The 22,022-nt window shown below is 40.0% G+C and overlaps 1 protein-coding gene across 1 annotated transcript in view; it reads right to left on the bottom strand.

Annotated features, from left to right (window-relative positions):
* The window catches only part of LOC308196094 (uncharacterized protein), a 596,499-nt gene that overhangs the window by 14,417 nt on the left and 560,060 nt on the right, over positions 1-22,022 (bottom strand). The window contains exon 13 of the mRNA XM_080594627.1: positions 1-22,022. This exon is cut by the window's left edge and continues 14,417 nt beyond it; it is cut by the window's right edge and continues 16,592 nt beyond it. The gene's annotated coding sequence lies outside the window, so the exon portion shown is untranslated.

Here is a 22,022-nt window from a genome sequence, read left to right as displayed (position 1 = left end):
TTTGATCTCCCTGCCATACTCCATGCCCACTGCATGATGATTCCATTTCTTCTTTCATTAATATCTGGGGCACAAAAAAGGATGCATCTGCTAATAAACTTTACTGGTGGCAGTGCTTGGGAAGTGCTTTCAGTATGGAAAAGGGTCAGAACACCACTCAGGGGGCATTGGTTTCCCTTGAGAATAGGAGCAATACGAATTAGATAGCAGTCAGTAATACAGAGTGAAAGGAAGTTCCTGTGGGGATTTGCCACTAACCAGCCTCCTGGGAAACCATCAGACTTCAAGTAAGAAGAGTGGGAAGGGAACACTGACCATGCCAGTGTAACATAAATACACCTCGGCTTCAAGTCCGATCTTCTGTCCTGGGCCTTTAAAATGCAGGTTTCTTTAGCAAGTAACATCTCGGACAATAACAGGGAAATAATGTATTCTTTTCCCATGATACGATAAAATTGTGTATCTGTTCGTTTAGTTTCTTAATGGCTTGGCAGTGTCTTTGCAATAGAGGATTTTTGCTGTTCCAAACATTTGAAAGACAGAGGGAGAGAAAAGGCTATTGTCTAAGTTTTTGTTTTCTTTAAATGTTGTCCCTGAAGGTGCATGTATTTGTTTGAAAATAATTGCAAATGTCACAACTCTGATTTCAGCTTATGTGTTGCCTGACTTTCAGGGATAAGGGCACTTAAGTTGCTAGTAAACTCCAGCCTAGAAATACTCTGGCCTTTTCAGATCCTAAAACATAATTCATAAGCAACATTTCCTTCCTAGCCTGCAGCAACAAGGTTTGACATTTATATATTGCTCCACACATACATCACATAATGCTGCCAGAATCTTTATGATTAACTGGTGTAATTGACTTCTGAGATAAAACAAAATGTATGTGGGAGAATCCACAGAATAAAACAAAGTTTCAATTTTATTCCACAGCCGAACTAAGGAAAGGAGGAAATAGATCTTTTTTCCTGAGGACAGCCATTCCTTCAGGAAAACAAGCATATGAAAAGCCACTGCATTAATACTGGTGAGAAGCAAGGGCAAGCCAAATTTATCCCCCACCTAGGCAGTGTATCAGATCAATGTATCAGAGAGAATGCAGGAAAATACAGAACAGACAATTCATCAAGGAAGCCGGAGCAGATAAGTAGTGTTCCCCAAGTTTGCAGTAAGTCTTCTGTCCTCAGAAAGGACTGAATCATACTTGTTTTTTTGTACTGTCCCTTCATTGCTCAAGTATTAAGCTTCATTCCATGCCACAGCTGTTTAAATACACAGCCTCACGGCTGGATGTATCCTTGTGTCGTTAAAAAAAGAAAGACTTGAAAATATACTTTGGATCACAAAACTTGCACCTGGAATTGCAGAGGAGGATGCCTCATATTCTATTCTTTTACTACCCAATGGTTTGAGTGCGTTTTTGTCAGTATTACTGGGAAAAAATACCAATTAAAGCACTGAGCAGTTAATTCAGTGGTTAGTTTAGTCACCCACTCCTAAGAAGAAATTATAATTTGCTTTGAAACCACCTGAGCATCTCTGAATCTGCAGATTTCTGCAGTTAGTTCATTCAAAAACATTTTGTGTGGGAATTCCAGAAAATGGGGAACATCAAAGCAACCTTCAAACAGTGCAGTGCACGAGAAACCACACAGGTGGGTGGTCACTTGAACATCATGTCCTTGACATTAGGAATATTTCAAATCTCATTGCAACTATTACAAGAAGAAAAGGCTTTTGTTGGTGTCCTGAAAGCTTTCTATCTTAGCTTGCATCTCTAGCTTTTTACCACCGTGTGTCTGGATAAAAGACCATCAGGATGAATATAATTTTCCATTTGCTTGATGATGAAAGGGTGTCAAATTAATCAGACTGATAGGAAAAAGGCTTTTGTTGATTTATTTATTTTTTACTGGAACGCAGCGTGGGTCTGGGAAATTTATCTTCCCAAGGAGGACAAGCTGTGAGAGCCCAGAGGGACGATCGGTGACGCCAGGGTAATTTGTAACTAGGGAGTGGTGTGTTGGGCCTCCTGTGTGGGAAGCTGAGGACGGCTATCTAATCTTCCTTACTGCATATATTGAGAGCTCCTCTTTTTGTTTCATATCGCAGCAACCAGCTGCAAGGAATGACAGGCACTGCGTGAACCCCCAGCTAGTTGGTTTTTCATTGCAGAAGTAAACTTCAGCAATGGGAAATAAATAAGAATACTTCAAGACCTAGAGAAACCTGTTGTTCTTGTGTTAATAAAAGAGAATTGAACGGAGGATGGAATAAGACAGAGAAGATTAAATGACTCCTTATCTCATAGTGCAGTGACATTTTCTTATCCTTCTTAGAATTCGTGGCCAGCTCTAGGAGTTGTGTTAGTAAACTTGTATATTAAAATTCAAACTACTTGCTGAACTTTAAAATATTTTCCCTAATGCCCATTAGATTGAAAAGAAATCTTCATTATTTCTCTATTTGTGAATGGCTTCCTTCTGTCAACGTTATTTTGTGAGTCACCAGTAGCTGATGCATTTCTTTACCTTTTAGAGCGGTTAGAAATATAGAGTGATACATATTATGAAGTAAGTAATAATTTATAACAAGGTGTGCAGTATGCAAAATGTCATATAGTTTGCAGAGATTAATGCATGAGCCAAGTGCAAATACATTAACTTAACCAACTATCTGGAAAGCAAGCTTAATGAAAGAGGGAAATGAATGCAACGCAGGAAGAAAAAAGCTTTGTGGTGACAGCATATTTTATATAGCATATGCATTTAATATAGGGACCTCTATGAATTAATAGCTCTTCTCTGAGTTCAAGTACACAGATACTCATCTCTGGTAGGGACGGTCATGTAATTAGAGTGGGCCAGTTATGCCTGATCATCAAAACTCAGGCGCTGAAGGTTGAGTTTAGCAAAACTTAGTCTGTTCCTGGATGCAACACATCAAGGTATAACCTTTCATAGCATGCTTGTGCAACATTTTAAAGCAAATATCCATGTCTCATTTTGCCAACTCCCATTTCTGCAACACAGATTAGTAGAAAAGGTAAGCCAATTCAGTGTCTTCAAATCCATGTGTTTATAATGAATTGCTGCATTTCGAGATCATTGGGAAAGATCTACTTACACCTTTAGGCACATATGTAAAACCACAACTGCAAAATTTTGAATATGTATCTGTGGTCCATACTGAAGTCTGCTTCAAAAGACTCTAGGTTTCTTGCTTTCTCTTTATACCGAGAATATTTCATGTGTTAGCATCAGAATTTACACAGTAAATCTCCTGACCTTCAAGTCAGGTGTTTTCTCTGAAGTCTTCTATGTTGACACTACTTACCTTACTAGTTCCTACGACTGGTACACTCTAATTTCAACCTTTACAGACACCAGTAAGCTTAGGCTTAATGAAGACCATCAAAATCTCAAAAAAACATCATCAAATGCAGGCCTGCCTTCTTACTCTTCCTATAGAGTGTCACGCCATTTTCCTCCCTTCCTCAAATGCTACAGCTTGTTAGGCTACAGAAGAAGGCAGTCTATATTTCAGTATCTTTTCAGATAATGTGGACACAGCACACCCAGGTCTTTATGGGAATGCAGGAGAGATATGAAAGAAAGTGAGCTTGAAGAAACAGGTTTAGGGAGAAGCATCCATTCTGGTTGATGTCCTTCTTCTGACCTAGAGGCTGTGGCAGTCCCTCCTGTGCACCCTGCAGGCTCTGCTGGTATGGTTTCTGAACCTCATTACAAATTGCCATGGGTGATAAAGATGACTAGCTATGTATTTACTCCTGCATTGTGGGCTACAGTGTGAAATTTAAGAGTCCCTCAATATATAGAAAGTCCAACTAGATGATTGAATGGGCCTTTCTAGTACCATGAATCTCTGTCTATAGATATATAACCATTAGGAACCTGTTTTCTGTAGACTGCACCATTAAATTTATGGGACTTGGCGGTCCGCAGAGGTAGCTGCCATTCTGTGAGATAGAACAGATGCTGCCTGCTACACTGAAATGCACAATACCTTGTTCTGAAAGTCTTTGTAGTACATATTAATCTAAAATAAATCAAATATATTGAAAACATACCCTAACTTTAGAGGCAAGGACAAATATAACATAATCTTGTTTGAATGACTTCTTTCCATTTGGAATTTGGACCAGAAATCATAAAACTCTAACCATAGGATGTCCATTAGAAATCAAGATTTCCTCCCATGGTATTTTATCATTGCTTATAATTTTATTTCCATCATTGCTGTTTAAAGTGAAATCTTAAACTTATCCATTCAGATACAGTCCCTCTTGACAGATAATGTTCTCAAAGACCCCTTATGGAAAATAGTTTTACAATGGCTGTGATAATATTGACACTGATAACTTGAATACGTGCGAGTAAATATTAAATCTTACTATTCACTAATATAGAGATTATCCAGGTTTCAGAAAATCTGAGTTTTAACCTTTCATATATGTGATTTAACAAACAAAATAACACTAAGGAATAGAAATGTTTCCTATTTTAATTCCTACCTTTAACTGATGATTAACAGAATTGTGAACAACAGGAACTATTTTCCATATTAGGAGCAGAAGAGTAGCTGTTTATATATAGAGTAGAAGCAGCATATTACAGAATGGAAGTTGCCTGTTTTTAGCAAAATATTATTTATTTATTTTGTACTCACTTTAAATATGTGTGGTCTGCACTTTAACCAGCTTAGGCATAATTCCCCTAAAGAGTTTCTTGGTTAATATGGTAAGAGAAGGAAGACGTTTTAATTCCTTTTATTATTTAATTCCTGTGTCCATATAGCATGCATTTGATTTTGAAACCAAATACGAAAAATCCTTTATCTATCTATCTATCTAACTATCCATCTATCTATTTATTTATTTTGCATGTAGACATGACTGTAGGATGGTGAGCATTACCATAAGAAAAATCCGTGTGGAAAAAGCCATGTCTTCTGCTTTGTCTTTGCTTCAGGGACTTAGATGACATTGATAAAGAACAGTAGTAGCTACTGAACTGGCTTTCAGGGGGATGAACAAGACCAAAAGTCAGCTTGGCTAGTGTCAAGCAGTAGGTTTAAAGTTTCTAAGCAGCTCATTTCTGGGCCCAAGATTTGGCAAAGTCTCTTCAGTGAAAGTCGTGTACCAATTTTTTTACTCATGCATGAATTAAGGAGTCTATGTATCGTACAATCACAGCTGCCACTAAGCTAATGTACTTCAAAAGTTTGTGCACCTATTAGAGAAAAAGAGAGGTCATATCCCTCTTAAATATGCTCTGAAGGCTACCTTTTGTCTTAGTTTAAAAAAACTCATTAATTGGCTTTTTCTTAACAATGTGTTCTCTCCTGCCTTTTGTACACTAGCTATTGTGATCATATGATCATTATGATTTTATCTAATCATAATTTTCAAGTGTTTTTCAATCCACAAGGGAGAAACTATACTGACAACAGTATTGTTTGCATCTGGCAATCTGGAGAGGTCTGCTGGTTCATTTCTTTTCCACACAGTAACCTCACGATATCCATGCTGGCTGATATAATAGTTCTCAAAAGAAAATTGTTAAAAAACAAACAGTTTTTAACTTTAACTAGAGCCTTTTTACCTCATTGTTTCTTTTTGCGTCCTCCTTGGAATAACTCTTTAACTGGTTTTAAACTCTTTTCACTGATTATTTAGGCATATATAAGACCTGTATATTTAGGATATATAAGACCATTCAGGAACTGACTTCTGACTCACACTGGGATTAATACTAGAAAAATATATAAAGAGAATTAAGCCATATATTTTTAATGAATGAAAATCCTTAAGATATATTTTATTAATGTATGTCTATTGATAGTCTGTTCCTTATTCCATTTTGTCAGACAAACTTGGTACTCTGAATCCTTTCACATTTAATCATGCTGCATTATTGTGCTCGCTGTGCTTTTTGTTGAGGTTTGCCTTGAGGACTCCCCCAGAACAAGGTTCTTTCCCCCTAGGGGCAGCCTGTCTCGCTCCCAGCCACTGCAGTGGAACCACTTGGTCCTCTTGAGGAGGGTCAAGAGCACTCAGACAAGGTTGCTAAAAGGTCCCCACACTATTTTGCTTGCATGGTTTCCAGTTTTTCTAGTGGCTTACAAATATGTAAAGGTTTCATAGTCAGTCCCAGTGGATGGGCTGTTCCCTTGCTCTCCCCTTGACACCCAGTGCCAGATGAGCTCCCCAGTGTGCTACGGGGACAGCGGCCCACCCTGGTCAGGGGCTGCTGTCATAGCGTGGCTACGGAGAAGTACAAATGAGCCAAGTGAGTATGAGCATCTGCATTCATGAAATAAGACAGAGCTTACGAGGTGCAATTTGAAGACCAATTAGGCATTTCTAATCAGTAAGTTTAAAAAAGATCAGCCTCTGTTTTTGGTTATACAGTTACATGCTTTTTGTATCCATTTCCTTCTTGTGCATTGTGAAAATGGATGTCAGTCATAGAGGTGAGGTTAACAATGACCAAGAGTGCTGGTTTCCTTTATCTTCTATTCACTAAATGTACTGTGATTTTTCCTAGATTAAATGACCAATAAATGATACAGCTGTATGAATTGTGTTAATTTTCTGATGTGCAACATTTTGATCTCATTATGCCTATCCACATCCATTATAAACTTGGATCAGCATCCACAATGACATCCTTGCCCAGTAGGCCTGCACAGTATCCCACAGTTTGTAGAAGCATAGAATGATTCGGGTTGGAAGGGACCTTAAAGACCATCTAACTCCAAGCCCCCTGCCATAGGCAGGGATGCCACCCACTAGATCAGGTTGGCCAAGGCCTCATCCAGCCTGGCCTTGTAGCTCGTTTGAATTCTGATGTGTAATTATCTTCCATTTCTTTCTGTTTCTTGAGGAACGATAGTGAAAAATGCTGGAAGAAAACTTTGTTTCATGAACTTTTATTTCAATTATCTCTATTTTGTCTGCTAAGAAAAGGGCAAACTACTTTGGGTAAATATTTTATTACTTGATGAATTCCCTTCATTTTCCTTAGAATTAATATTTGAGAGAGAACTGTATAACTCAGTCCCTTTTGTTTCTGTTCAAACATATCCAGAGTGCCAATACTGTGTGTATTCCTTCTGCTTAGCTCGTAAGTTTTGTTTCATGTCATTTATCTTATAGCCAGAAATTGAACCATAATGCATTATTATTTTGAACAGTTCTGGGATTGATTTTGAAGGGATTGAAATATCCTGTAAAGTAGGATCTGCATAAAAAGGAAATTTTATGAATGACATTCACCGTTTTTATTGCTCTTTTTTTTTTCTTTTTTTTTTCTTTTTTTTTCTTTTTTTTTCCCATTTCTCTCATACTGTCAGCTGATAGTTCTGCTGACATGGCAAGAGGAAGCAAATCTGCTGATCGAGCAAGCCAAGGCTTGGTTTCCCAAAATGAAGTAAGGGGCTCTCAGGACTGCTTGACTGGGACATTGTGTTCCTGGCTGGTATAGTTCTTGACAGGAGAAGCTGAAGATGGAGACAACCTTGAAGCCTAGGGAATGGCCTCCAAAAATGTGCAATTAGTTGTGACTGTGATTAATAACCAATGTACATAAATACCTGAAGGGAGGGTGCAAAGAGGATGGAGACAGGCTCTTTTCATTGATGTCCAGTGCCAGCACAAGAGGCAATGGGCAAATAGCGAAAGATGGGAGGATCCATCTGAACATCAGGAAGGATTTTACTGTGAGGGCAACCAAGCACTGACCCAGGTTCCCTGAGAGGTTGTGGAGTCCTCATTCTTGGAGAGGAGCAACATCAGGAAAACAAAAGAAAAGCAGCTGATAATTATTAATTGGCAGAGCAAAGCTCAAATATGCTGTCAAGGTGAAAGGCTCCCCTTGAACAAACTAATGAAGTATGTCACATCTCTCTGGAAGTTCATTGTTGCTGCAAATGCACCGTTCCTGGTACTCCTTGCTCGTATAAGTGAACTCTGGTGGGCCTCCACCCTGTGCTTGTGTTTGCAGTGTGAATGCGAAGCCTGCCTTGGGAGTTTCACCACAGAGGAAACCTGTCACTTGCAGATGCCGTTAGAAACTTTATGACAGGTATAACACCATTTTGTCCTATACCTGCCGCAGTACTAGCAAAAATGAGAGAAGATGGGGCTTGGTAACTTGGCACCAAAACGGCAGTCTTGTGGAGCTGTAGGTAGGGGCCAATCTCCTGAAGTGAATGCATGGGAAAGGGGAAATTCTGGGTACAGCCTGCCCTCATCTGTTACTTCAGGACAAGAGGACTGCAGTAAGACCAGGCTAGACTTGGCTAGCAAGAGTGATTCTCACACAGCCATGCTTCTTAGCCTTTAAAACCAGTTTGAGCATTACAGCTCAGACAAATATGAGATGCTTGGTCTTTTATTGAGTATCCATTTATCCTGACATCTGGAGAGTGAAGTGAGTTGTTTAGGTCAGGTAGAACTTTGTATGGAGATGTACATACAAGGCTGTTAATACCCTTTCAGAAGCTGCACATCAGTATACCCTGGTGCGTTAATGTTTTTGATTCATTCAAAGGCTCTCAAGGGCACATGTTGAAACATATGAACTCAACAGGCAGTGAAGCAGTGTGTCTGAAAAGATGAGATGCAGTGAACGTTAGACAGTAAATGTGTCTGGTTTCTAGTTTCCTGGATAATCAGAGCCTGGAACAGTGCTGCTGAAATATCTTAAACCATTCTGCAGGCTGAAAGCAGAGCTCGTGAAGCACAGACAGTCATATTTAAAGGGGTTTCTGATATCTGTCATTTTTTTATAGCAAAGACGTGAAGGCATTTTAACACAGTGAACCCCATATGCCACCTTAAAAGGAAGAAAGTGATAATAAAAAATAATTAAATAAAAAAAAACCAACAATAGTTTCCCACACAGGGAGGTGCCTGTAAAATGATAAATTCACCATTGGTTTATTACTCTTTGTGAGTCTTGCAAAATGAGCTGCTGAACATGGGACTATTTCTATTATTCACCCTTGCAAAAAACAAGGGCATGTGAGCAATGCATTGAGTCTGTGCACAGAACCAGCAGAATTCATTCATCCAATACTTTCATTTCAGAAGGCCATGCGTTTTTATTGCCAAGTTAATGCATTAGCTTTCCATAATGCATATGGAAGAGAATGTGTCGAGGAACACAATAGTATTTTAAAATACAGTTAGCAAATCTGTATTAATAATAGGCTCATATCCCAAGGCAGATTTACTCTGTTTAATTTTGTCTGTTGCAAAGGAGAGGTTAAATCTAGATACATTATTAAGCAGATAAAGCAACTTTTTATGCAGTGCTTAGAAGAGCAACATCAGTTCCTGGGAGATTTGTCATACTGCATAGGAAAACTGCATGTTTATCAAGCAGCTCCTGGAGCAGCATTATTAGCTTGAGCTGGGCTTTTTTACTTTTCTTCTTCTTTTTTTTTTTTTTTTTTTAAATAATAGATCTGCATAGGAAGACAGCATTCAATCATTCCAAAATGAATCAATCAATTTATTTTTTTGCCAAATATTTGCATTTTGCTTTTTTTTTTTTTTTTTTTTTTTTTCAAGGGGGTAAAGAAAAGAGGGAGAAGGGAGAAAGCCTGCTCATGCTGGAGGACAGCCCTGTGGCCCCGTGTTGGCTCTTGGGCTGAGCTCCCACCTGGAGTGAGGGGACTGAGCACTGCCTGCTCTGCCCCACGCTGCACCTACGTCAGGGTCAAGACAAAGCCTTGGCAGGAGGAGAAGGAAGCAGCCGAATGCCCAGCCTCTAGGCAGCATCACTAACAAAGATGCTACTCCTGATTTGAAACAGTGAAGTTGAATCGAGATAAGGTCTTTCCTGTGCCGTCACATTAAATTAATACATACAGATAGCTAAAACAAACCTGGTGGCAGAAAGCAGGAAGCTGTCGCCAGGCCAAAGTCCTGGGAGATGGAAGCAGAAGCAGTAATGTGGATGGCTTCTAAAAGGTCAGGATCTTCCTCCCCGTATGTGTTGTGACTGCCTGGGTAATAGGCTCTGTAATACCCAGCTTTGCTGTGCAGTCTTCTCAAGTGCAGTAGATAGTTGGAGCAATTTTGGGAAAGAGAGGTGTAATGCTGTTTCAACTTATTTGTTCCCCAGATAACAGCAGTGGTTTGTTGAGCTTGATCTTTCCCATAGCAAAGTTCACTTTTATCCTTTTTGTTTCTGAGCTGAGCTGCTTTATAAGCTCTTAAGAGACCAAATTTGCTGCCTACAAGCAGGACTATTTAGTCTGTGCACACAAAGTATTTCCCACCTTCACACTGGCACTCAGACACAGAGATCTCAAAGAGACAGCTTTAGTCTAGCCTGTCCTCCTCCTCTTATCTCTTTCAAGCTTTTTAATTATTCCTCACCAGACAGACAGAAGCTATTCTATATTTCTGTGTTTCTGTGAAGCTGAAAGATGAATGTTAGCAGTGGCTTCATAAAATTCACATCAGATTGTTGTTATGTTTTATTTGTCAGAGTTGCTTAGCTTGTGACATCCACAGGGCTCAGAATATATTACAGTCTTCCCTGGGAGTGCAAGAGAGGCTTTTGCCGAAATTCAGAGCCTACTGTCTCCCCAGCCTGCACAGCCAACTCGTCTTTCGTGCTGAAAGAGATGAAGACATATCAAAGGGGTGAACTGATGCCCTACAAATTTACAAGGTCTGGGGTCAAAGATAAAACAGTATCAGGAGGCATGCAGTTGTACATAAACAAACTAGCGGCCTTGACTTTCAGTGTACACTGAGCTGTGCACTTTTAGCCTGTGAGAAAGAGTAAAAAAATCCAACAGATTTGCAATGAAGCTACCACACTGTTTCATAAAACATATACTGGTGACAACTTCTAAAGTATGCGCTGATATACATAGCAAAAACACCTACCACCAAAAAGAGCAATTTTGAAATATACTCTGCCTTTCATGAATAGACTTCATTTTTTTTTTTTTTTTAACGAAGAATATGTGTGTTTTATGGTAACATTTCAATCTTTATGATACTGAGAGTAAGACCCTGAACTTGAGAGCTGCAGTAGGAGGTATCAGGGATGAATTCCCTATGAAGAATGTGACTTTGTATGCATCTATATTTACATGGTTTGCTAGACCTTTGAAAGGCTTTTTACTGGGACAGCATTCTGCTCTTCTGCATATACATATCGAGTACTGAGTAAGGAAGATTTCCAAAGTGCCTTGTCATTTTAGAAAGGCATGTCATTTGGCCTTCCTGCAAGAGGCATAGTCTCTTCTTGTCATACAGTGTTGCAAAGTTATGGCTTTATTATATTTTATTCCACTCTTCCTATAAGCCAGTTTAATCAGACACAAAACACAGAAGGATTTACTTCACTTCTGCCTCATTTTATTACCGTTCTGTTAGCAGGTAGTTTACAATAGTGTCACTGGCCCTTATTTCTGCTCCATGTAGCCTATGTTATTCATGTACTATGTCTTAGTCATTAATGTAAAGCCCTTTGAAGTTTAGTGTGGCTAAACTTCTCCGTGAGAATTCTGGTAATCCAAAGAAGAAAAAATTATATGGAGCCTTTAAGTACCCCTCTTCCTCTGAAAAAATGAGGGAAACGTAGGATGCATGGAAGTCCTACCAAACTCAGGTTGCTATAAAACTGAAAATTTCATTTCTACAGTCCTCAGGGACAAACTGCAAGGAGTAAATCCCATGACAGTATCTATTTAATGGTGTGTATTTCAAAAGCTGTAGGACCGAAGTGAGAGAGAGAGAGAGGCACTCAGTGTGTGTGAGAGGTGAGCGTGGAGAAATAGGAAGGACTTGGTAGCATTAAATTAAATGACAGAAACATCCAATATTAACTGCTCTGCAGTAGAGCTATTCGGAAGTTGTATTTCAAAGTCCTAAACTTGGAAATGAATGGCTTACAGGGAAAAACAAGACTGGATAGCAGCTTATTGCATGTATGCCAACGCTGCGTAGACAAACTTCATGCAAGATTTGTTTGGTGTGTGTGTGTAGGTTGATGTTTTATAGGGACACGGAGAAGTTTTCATAGAGCCAGGGGCATAAAGTGGATTCTGCAAACTGTTTAGGTGAGCAGCTCTCCATCATGCAGGGAGTCTCCTCAGGGGACCCTTCAGGCTTAGCACACACCGTAAGCACAGTGAGATTTGCTGCCCTCAGACTGAGGAGCCGGGATGGGTAAGGGCTGGGCATGGAGAGCAGGGGCAGGCGCTGAGGCAGCAAGTGCAGCCTGGCGAGGGCAGCGCTGGCAGCCCTGCCTGTGACCCACGGCAGTGGCCCAGCCCTCGGAGAAGCAGCAGCCAGCTTGGCTTTCCAGGACGATGGTAAGCTGGAGAAAAATGCCAGCCCCCCACCCCTGCTTTGCTGGCCATGCAGGGGAGCACTGCAGAGAGTTGTCGCCTTTGCTGCATCCCGTGATTTAGTTACACGGTTATTAAGATAGAAGGAAATAATTTACAGGTAGGCAAAAAGAAGCAGCAAAAAATATGGGAGTACAACTTCTTTTCGTCTCTAAATTTTACGAACTAGCTTGGCCAGAAGGACCAGTCGTTTTTAACACTGAAGGAATGACACTGAAAGGCTAAAAGGATTTAGAAATGGAGATGCGGGGAAGGAGAGAAATACATTACACCAGAGATGTTAAACCATTAGCAAGAAGGATTTTTCTGGTTATTCTAGTCAGAGAGTGTCTCTGCCAAATCCAGCACAAGAAATTCTGGTAATTAATCCACAGAGACACTTATGCCTCTAATCAGATTTGAGATACCTGTGTTCTTGGCACAGGTAATGTTTCCTCATTACTTAAGACTGGTATAAATTGGCATTTAGCTGAAGCTAGCACCTGCACTGAACACGTGAACCTTTCCTTGTCAGTAAACTACCTCAGACTTGTTTGATAAGAGAAGTGGAGGGGAAGATATAGGAAAGCCGCAGATCCCACTCGTAAGAGCAGATGGCATTGCAGACAATATTTTACCCTCTTTCCCCAGAAGCTGCATCTCCAAACAATCACCAAGCCCAACTCTAATCATGCAGTTCTCGGGCCACCTCACTGCCTAATGGGAAGAAATGCTGATCTGAGCTCTGATTATGATGTGAATCTTCACCTCGCCATCAGAGGTGTGCTTGCAGCACCATGGCTGTATTAATGAGAGTGGGAAACTGTTCTCCGGTCATGCAGTGTGCTGCAGGGAAGACACTTCCCTAGGCAAAGGAGAGTCTGCAGCAGACCCAGGAATTTAACCTGTTCCCTTGAGCCAGTCTTGTTAGGAGTAGTTCATCCTTTTTCATCCTGTTGAGGGACAATGCAAAGACAGCAGCTGGGATTCATCACACCTCACTTAGACAACTTAAGCGCCTGAAGTTGAGGATATAGTAGTTATAGGCATCTTTTACAGTCAATGGCAAACTCTGTCTGTCTGACACCACCAGAGATGCCTCACTTCTTTTTGTTGACTAAAAGGAAGCTTATCTTTTGTCAGGTGACTGAAGCTGGAGTGGGTGAAAATGCATCTACTATGGCTGTAAAAGGTGGTACTATTAGTATATCCTTTCTAAATTTCAAGGAATGTTTCAAGTTAGTGGCTCTGCTCTGTACTGCCTATATCCGTAAGTACTGGAAGACCAATATGCTTTTAAACAAAAGTTTCAGAGTTCAGCAGCTGATAGGGATTATCAGAAGGCAAGCAAAATGATGTCCTTAAACACTGGCAACTGGCAGGACCTTGAATGTGGACCACTACTACCTCCAGTGACCTCTTTGTTTTATTTGTGCCAAATAATACCTATACAATGATCCTGATAGCCACTGGAGATTCCTTTAGGGAGCTGTAGTAAGTGAGAGCAGCTATAGTAAAGCATAGCTGCCTTCTGAGCAGTGATTTTGTCCAGTGATCTCAAATAAATACAGAGACTAATCCTTTCTAAGGAAATATTTCAGTCTGATGCTTTAAATAATATCTTCATATGATTTTCTATCAATAATGCATTCTGGCAAAGAGGAATTGTGAAATTAAAAGAACACTGGACTCAGCCAATCATTTCAGTTTATATCAGCCTTTATAATTTGCAAGGCACTAAAAATAGACTGAAAAACAAAACAAAAGAAAACATATCTCCCCATATACTTAACACTTATAGCTGAAAATAGACTATTGTTGCAAGGCATATTTAATACTGTCATTTGTTCACTCTCAGAAGCAGAGGAAGAAGCAGAAGTTTTATTACTCTCAAGAGCTAGGGTGATTAGTGAAATAAAATAAGAAAAAAAAGGATTATGATATCTCTATGATTAAATTCCTCTTAGGTCATATTCATTTGGATGGAATTTTGGATCCTTATCCAGGCCTATCTAATAAACAAGTTTTTTAAAGCAAAAATATCCCCAATATTATCATCACAAATATCGGTACAGTATTCATACCTAAAATGTCTGACATTTTCAGTAGAATGATTTCTTCTTTACACACGTAAAAGAGCGATCCCTAATGGTTACTGGAAGTGGTAGAATCTTTTTTAGATTTCTCATTAAATTTATGTTAACCAATCTGGGAACCAAAACTCACCATGTGACCTTGTCGACTGACTGCACGGTGTGAATTATGTGCTAAAAATCATCAGTGTGCTGAAACAACAACTTGGTCTCAACAAGTCATAAAGGAATGTGTATTGCTGATTGATTGTCAACTCTTGTCTTCACAGGAACACATTCATCAAGCAAGGGGGCCAGATGAGGGGTCCAGATTAGAAAGTGTGTGAAAATGACTGCTCTCATGAATTACAGAAAGTGAACCTCTGGACTTCTGTGATAGGTTTTTAAAACAGGGGTGACACAGTCTTATAAAGTTTCCTGTAGTCACAAAAAAGTGCTTTCCTTTCTTGAATGCAGACAGATTTTGAAGCAGAAGCTGCAGTATTACCAAGTGATTTACATATAAATTAATGCATATTAGACAATATGAATCATTCACTCCTTCAGGGGAGTGATCACCATCCAGTTGGTCTGATCACCTAAGCCAAGTGAATATATAATGTTAATTGTTGTACGCGCTCCCTACATATCCATCATAATCAGCAGTTTCAAGCCATTACGTAGACGCTCCTGTTAATGGGGCTTGTGTTTTAATTCTACTGGAAATCGGCCTCAGTAAGAAAGCCCAGTGCTGCACCTCGTTTCCAGTTATTTTGTGAGACTGAGTAATGCTGGAGCCGGTGGTGATGCCTCAGACAGGGCAGACACGGTCTGACACGCAGGAGCGCCAGGGAACTCTGGACTTGCGGACCTTCCTTATAGACACTGGGTCAAGGTAGTGACACTGGGTACACTTCTCACACCATGCAAGGAATTGTCACCACTTCCAGCCTCTTCTTTAGCAACGACTACCTCTAATTTCTACTAAAGAAACTGCTTAATTAGTGCCTCGGCACCAGGAGTTTAATTCCGCTGCTGCGTCTCTTTCTCTGAAGTGGACGTGCTTAGGTTAAAGAGTGAAGGTGTTTAGAGAAAACAGAAATTGCCTGGTACTGGGGCTGTGAGCCTGACAATTCCCATATTCCCCCAGCTCCCTCTGGGAGCTCCAAGTTGGTTTCTATCATAGAAGACAGTATTTCAGAATTAAAAAACAAACCAACCAACCAAGCCAGCCCCGATCAATCTTGACTAATTTGCTGCAGCAGACGCAAAGTGAAAAATGCATAGAATTAAGGAAGGAGCTTTTCTTTCTTTTTTTCTCTATCTCTGGAGTCAAGTTAAAATGGAATACAGTCATTAAAAGGTTATCTAGTGTAACAACCTAGCCAGTAAAAGGCAGCAGCAGAAGGCTATATTCCTCTGTGAATTGTTTTATGAAGTATCTCATGGCTGACAATCAGTGAACTAAATCCTTCGACAAGGAGAGATTTACAAGGACTTGTCTGCAGAGACAAAGTGTTTCTACAGACTTCAGGCAGCCCTGGGACCACGGATTAGCAGAACTGCACATAAATACAGCTTACAGCTACAGAATGCCACAACTGGGAGCCTTCAATAGGAAACTATGTGTAAACATGCCTATGGAAACAGGCTTCACATACTGATCATGAAATGTACAGGTTTTGTCTTGGACTTTGAAAAGTGCTTTCCTTCATTAACTCAAACTATGTGATTTATGCCCCTAGAATTCTGCAATCAGACATCTTTTTGTTCATGGCTATTTCAAAGTCTCCCACTCCTGTCTGGATTAAGGCTGACATTCTCCACCTAGCGCTATCTTCTTAAGGGGCTGCTTGTTTTTTTTTTTTTTTTTTTCTTTGATGAGTGATGAGCATTAGAAGATGGATCAGATAGAGTTTAAATATCTCAAGCTGTTGAATATTGAACACTTGAGGAATCCTTAATTAAGCAGCAGCACGCAGCAGGCAGTCAGGTTCCGAGCGGCTATCGCCTGCCTGGGGTGGTACCACACTGGAAAAGCCTGCCTGATTACCTTTATTAGCCACCTCAGAGGGGTAGTAATCAACAACTGCAGAAATTTACTGCCTAAAAAGCCCATTGTTATCAATGAAATGAATGTAAATTGTCACAACACTGCACTTAATGGGCATTACTGCCACACACAAAACAGTACTGGCAAATGATTTTGCATCCCATTTGTATTCAGATAATATTAAAGCTGCTACATACTAGTGACTTTAAACAGGATTCAGCTGGGTAAAAAAATGGAGTAAAGGTTGCTGCTACCTGTGTGGTGCTGGGAAATCTGTGGCTAGCATCCTTTGAGAAATGAAACTGGTGAATCTTAAGGCTGGCCTTCAGAGAGTACGGGTACATCCACCCTGTGAAAATGTGTCCTTATTGCTTGATTGTGCTTTGACATTAACTGCCAAAACTGCAGACACTGTGACTTTGGTGTGGCTACGCATATCATTACAACATGAAATTTGTTCAAGAATCACCATGTCAGGGCAGCGTAGTGTCTGGGATCTGCTGTATTGCTGAAAGCACTGAATTTCATTCATGAGCATAAATTACCAGACCCCAACAATTAATGGTCACTTTAGCCATCTAGTCCTTTGTCACATGTTGGGGTTTTTAACCCCATGTGCTCAACAAGGACAGGTTACTTTCCACATAACTAAATCTTCAGTAGAAGCAAGGAAAGATGCACATAGGTGTATGTCAGCTGCTGATTAAACATTTTTCTGCATCAAAATCTTAAATTGCCTCTTTCTTCTTTCAGCTGGATACAGGATCCATTTTCATGTCTTGCCCTAAGCTGCTGGGCATGCTCTGCCTGTGCACTGTAAACCAGTACGTGTACCTCACGGATGATTGCCGGGCACAGCAATCATTCCATTTACTTATTCCTGTCTTTCCAGAGTACATTAGTATGCTGGCAAATGTACTATTCCAGCCCCCTGAGCAGCTTCAAGGACCCAGCATCTCTTTTAAAATATCTCTGACAGAAAATATATCCTTTCTCCCCTCTCAAAGGAGAACAATTTCCCAAGCCATCCAGTCAGAGCCCAGGGCCAGTGATGGGTTTCCTAACCATTAAAATGCCATGACTTTGAAGCCCACTCTCTTCTCTCCACCCTTGTGGGCCAGAAAGTAGGATTTTTATCCTTTTTTGAAAGGGGAGAATTGCAACTTTGCTAGCTGTTGCTTCTAAACTCTGGAATGAGTAGAAACAACAAATGCAATGTCATGACACTGATATGGTTAAAAGAGGATTTTGAGAAAGGATGTTGTGACATGCTGAGCTCTGTGCCGTTTGAGTCAAAATTACTGAAACATCCAGCTTTACCAGATGGGCTAGAAAAATTCTCATATAATTACTTAAAACTATCTGAAATGTTCCTGATATAGTCTTTTTCTAACTGAAAATGGATGAAAATGGTGTACATTTGTATAACTACAATTTCAGACCTGTGCCAAACACCTTTTTGTGTCATACTTCACCAACATGGGTTAGCAAAACACTCTAGAATCCTTAAGGATTATATGCATTACATCTGCAAAAGATATTATTGTTTATTAGCATATTTAATACATTATTTACCAAAGAAATCATTGCTACTATTGATACTTGCTATTTCATATACACTATGCTTCCTAAGAGTTTAATATCAACTCATTTATGCAAGTGAAAGAGACAAAAGAGAAGACAGTAACTTGGAAACCAGGAGACATTCTTTAAAAATGTCTTCAAATTATACTGCTATTTTTTAACATCTGCCTTTGGCAGCCTTTCCTCCCTCAGCACAATTACTAGTCAAGACATTATTATTATTGCGTATGTGATGAGGATGTAGGATACTCTTTCAAAGGCTTTATTTAAAAGAAATAAAATCTATAAGCACTCTCATTCCCAACAGCACAGTGGAAACATTTTATAGGAACAAAGCAAAAAATTCTAGGGATCAGATTATGAAACAACAGTAGTTCAAGTTCATATACATTCTCATTAAACAGTTTCATCTTTGCTCTCTGTACAATTTATTTCTTTTATTATACAGAAAAAGCTTGAGTCCCTGAAGTGGACCAGATTCTAGCATTCAAAAGTGATTACAAAGAGAGATTGCCAGTAAAAATAGTGGATAGCTTGTAAATAGTAAAAAAGTGGATAGCTTGAGTGACACCGAGTTACTACAGCAAGTACTGCACCACCAGCTTGCCTGATGCTCAGACAGATTTTTACTTCAGTTCTCAGATTCCTTCAACAGTATTGTTGTCTTAACGAAAAAATATATTGAGTAACTATAACAATTAACAGAAACACTTTCATTATGAGTTGCATGCAGTGTGCTCAAGGCATAAGGACACCCAATCCTGATTTCTCCTGATACTATGAAAATAACTTTATACTGTAAGATAACATGTAAAGTGTCCACGTATTCTTTATCTTTTGGGCTTGAAATAAGAGCCTTGCATTGACAGAGTGAAATTTTCAAAGCATTTAAAGGTGAACCCTAATGTCATTTCCAAAAATGAACTTTCAATATTTAAGCCTCAGGGGAACAGAAGCATCCTGGAACTTTGCTCTCAGACCCACCACCAGGAACTGGGTGTCCCAAGTGACATAAAGTGGCACTGATGGGTCTGAAGTCCAAGGCTGTGGTCCTTAGGCCTGCTCCCTGACTCCTTAGATACCTGGAGTTCACAGGAATGTGAGCTTTTGCCAGGACCATATCCTGGGAGACCTGTCTCCATCCCAGGGGTTACCTGTACCTTTTCCCTTCTCAGCAAAGAGAGAGCTTTGAGGAGGACCAAACACGTGAGCAGTGCATGTGGGGCACTGTGTTGCTTTGGCTGCACTGCCTGAGCCCTTTCTGGCCTGTTCAGACATCCCGACACCAGCGAGGCACTGGAAACTGAGATAAGTTGCACAAGCCACCATCTAAAAGCAAACAAGCCTGTAGTAACCAAGAGGGAATGATTTGGCGTTTGTGGGTTGGTTGATGATGGACTGGGGGTGAGCACTGAAGCACAGGCATTTGAGAGAAGTAGCAAAATCTTTGTACCCTTGAGGGATAATATCACTAAGAGGTAGAAAGCCTTTAATAGAAGAGAATAATGAATATAGTTCTGATTCTATTTTATCACTTACAGCAACTGGTGTTGTTGACATGCAAGAAGTGAGAGTTTCTCTTTTTATGCTATTAAAGAGTCACTAGAAAAATGTGAAACCAGTAGTTCTGAAACAGGTCTTTCACTCAGGATGCAAAGCATTACTGCAGCTTTCTCCAAGAGATAAAGATTTTAGATTCTCTTTAAATTCAGCAATTTAATAGAAAAACTTCCTTTCATGTAACAGTAATTTGTTTACTTACAAGGTACTTAGATTTTAAATATTTTTGTACGATGAAGACACTCTTATCCTCAAAGCATCCAAATCAACTTTTTTTTTTGTCTTTTTTATTTATGAAATGAGTTTTTGATTCAGATAAGACTGTGGAAAAATGCCCTTGGACTCTCTGTCAAGGCCACTCATTGGCTGCAGATCCCACTGAAGTCAGTGGGAGTTTTCTCACAGACTTCAGTCAGGGATTAGATCTGCCCTGCCTGGCTCAATTAATGGTAGCGAAAGTACTGCTATGAAAGCAGAATGTCTTGACACCGCTTCTGATTGCTCACTGTCAGTTTTGTCAGTCAGTCCCGGGGGAAGTCATGCAAGAATTTAGGAGGCTGAATACAAAGGGAACACCAGCTCACTCAAAATACATCTGAAAGAAAGGTTACAAGAAGAGACCTGATTTCAGGAGGAAATGGAAATAAACACAACATTTTAAAAGAAGTCAGAAGAGAATATCTGTGCCCTCCTTTCTCATACAATTTGCAGGTACTTGGGTGGATTGAGGCAGGAGCGGGGGATGTATTGCTTAAGTAACTGGAAGTGAGGAGGTGGCCAAAGCTGTGTGAGCAGATGAGGCTTTGGAGAGCGCTGTCGATGGGGGACACATTTACAGGAACTCTTGTGGCTCGGTGCTAAACTTCGAGCTGAGTCAACTCCTTCCTGGAAAAGCAGCCACGTGCTGAAGGAGCTCCCTCAGCTGGGTTCTGGAGGGCCAGGCAAGCACTGCTCCTAGAAACATTTGGACAACTTTAATTACAGACACCTGCATCAGCCTGGCTTAGGTGATGGCCATTCCAGCCTCAAGAGGAGCCACAGGCTACCCTGCAGCTAGAAAGAGATTTTTAAAATCCAGGTCTCATTGGTGAAATAGCATCTAAATTGACAGGGAGAGGCAGAGGGTATTGACATACTTAAGTTAGTTTTGTGATATCCTGTGAATTGAAGATATCACCCAGAAAGCTTTGTAAACCCTCAAAGATTGCCTATTCCTAATTATTTATTATCTTTGCTCTTACAGATTTTTTTCTGTCTTACATTTAGGACATTGCTTCTTTTGCAGCCATCTTGTGATAACATTAATAATCCCCTTCTTTCATTTGTATTATCTCCTTGGAAATATTTATAGGCTATGCTCATGTTCCCCTGAGTCCTTCTTTTTGCAGAGAGAATTAATTTTGTTTCCTCAATCACTCCCTCTCCTATGTGTTAGCCTATAATCCTTCCAAAGTGTCATTTTCTTGCCCTTCTTTGCATTGTCTTTACTTCAACAGTATCATTTTTTAATCACAGACAATAGAACTACATAGTACTTCTTAAATATAATTGAATCCATGCCACCTGCTCTTTTAGCTCCTTGACTGAACAAAATGTAAGGTCAGGATCTTACTTCCAACTTTCTTGTTGTGCAAGAACTCCCATTTGCAGACAAGAGACTGTGTAACACCCTGAAATTATTCAGTAGACATATGTGAAAATACAAGAGAAATATCTGTCTCTTTACAGACCTACAGAAGGCCCACAATTCAAAATGACCAAAAATAATTAATATCCATGAACAATCTTGGGCAGACAGGAAAATAGATGTGGTGCAATCTTCTTATCAACAATAACAGCACTAATTAAAGTAACAATATACAAAATTATGTGCGTTCCTGATACATTTCTGTGGCTGTACTCAGAAGTGAACTGAAGGAGACAGATCACACTGATACAAGGTTTTCATATTTCCAGCTTTATATATACGTATATATATAAGATGCCATCCAAAAAACTCAAGGGGTCTTGTGCAATCCTGTCTCCAAGAGTACCCCTCACCATCTCTTTGTACACTATGCATGGCCACATGGCACCAGCAGCTCCCCCAGCCCATGTTCAGCTCTCTTGGCACAGAAAGAAGCAGCAGTTGGACCCTCCTGTCCCATACCCCATGAGGTGTGGTATGTGTTTGTAAGGAGGGTGAGACTGGCCTTCTTTGGCAGTAGAAGGACCAAATTTCCCTCATTTGATAGGGTGAGGTCTACCTGTGTACAGCAAGATAGGATGATTTTTTGGGGGGGTGATGAATGCAACCATGCTTCATTTGAAGTGTTGAACTGTACTCTTAGGTTATATTAGTCTAAAAATAGTATGGAGGAGAGATTTTC

This window comes from Anser brachyrhynchus (assembly GCF_964034855.1).
Source record: "Anser brachyrhynchus genome assembly, chromosome: 5".
Taxonomy (NCBI): domain Eukaryota; kingdom Metazoa; phylum Chordata; class Aves; order Anseriformes; family Anatidae; genus Anser; species Anser brachyrhynchus.
This window is presented reverse-complemented; position numbering and strand designations above follow the sequence as displayed.